Source organism: Papaver somniferum, chromosome 3, assembly GCF_003573695.1.
Source record: "Papaver somniferum cultivar HN1 chromosome 3, ASM357369v1, whole genome shotgun sequence".
In the NCBI taxonomy this organism is placed as follows: domain Eukaryota; kingdom Viridiplantae; phylum Streptophyta; class Magnoliopsida; order Ranunculales; family Papaveraceae; genus Papaver; species Papaver somniferum.
Window position 1 is genome coordinate 84,416,629 of NC_039360.1, and position 873 is coordinate 84,417,501.

The 873-nt window shown below is 35.6% G+C and overlaps 1 non-coding gene across 1 annotated transcript; it reads left to right on the top strand.

Annotated features, from left to right (window-relative positions):
- Positions 1 to 208: 208 nt before the first annotated feature.
- Positions 209 to 312, top strand: LOC113362460. The gene has a single exon (XR_003365718.1). It is a non-coding gene; the product is annotated as a small nucleolar RNA R71 (small nucleolar RNA).
- Positions 313 to 873: the final 561 nt, after the last annotated feature.

Below are 873 nucleotides of genomic sequence, written 5' to 3' on the forward strand. Positions count from 1 at the left end.
TTCATGGGGATGACTCATATCATGTGGTGTTGTTCCTGTTTCCCTAACGGATTCCCATTGATGGGTTTTCTCTGCAATCTCGGCTAAAAAATTCCATGCATCATCCACAGATTTATCAATAAACTCACCATTACACATAGACTCAACCATGGTTCGAGATTTAAAGTCTAGTCCCTCATAGAGGATGACGACAAGTCTCCACTTCTCAAATCCATGGTGTGGACATTCGCTCAACAAATCATTAAAACGTTCAAAATAGTCAAAAACAGTTTCCTCATCCAACTGGACAAAACAATTGATATTTTGACGAATAGCGATGGTCCTATGATGTGGAAAAAATCTTTGGAAAAATTGATTAGTGAGTTGTTCCCAAGTGGTGATTGATTGTGGTCTCAAACCGTAAAACCATGTTTTGGCCCTTTCCTTTAGAGAAAATGTAAACAAACGCAATTTCAGAGAGTCTTCGGACATATGATCAGGTTGCATATTCCGACAAATTTGTTCAAACTCTCTTACATGAGTATAGGGGTTCTCAGAATCGAACCCTCGAAATAAAGGAAGTATTTGTATCATGCTTGCATTTATTTTAAAAGGGTTATTGGTTTGAGGTAAGACAATACATGATAATGGAATTTTTATTGTGGGATACATGTATTCATGGAGAGTATTAGGTTGGCCCATACTGAAAAGACACAAAGCCCACTATTTGGTTTTAAAGGGTTTTCAAAATTTGGTTTTTTATGGGAAAATTTTGGTTTTGATGGGAATGAAAAACATTTGGTTTTTGATGGGAAACATTTGGTTTTTATGGGTTTTGAAAACTTTGGTTTTTATGGGATTAAAAATTTGGTTTTCGAAATTAGGAGCAATTTT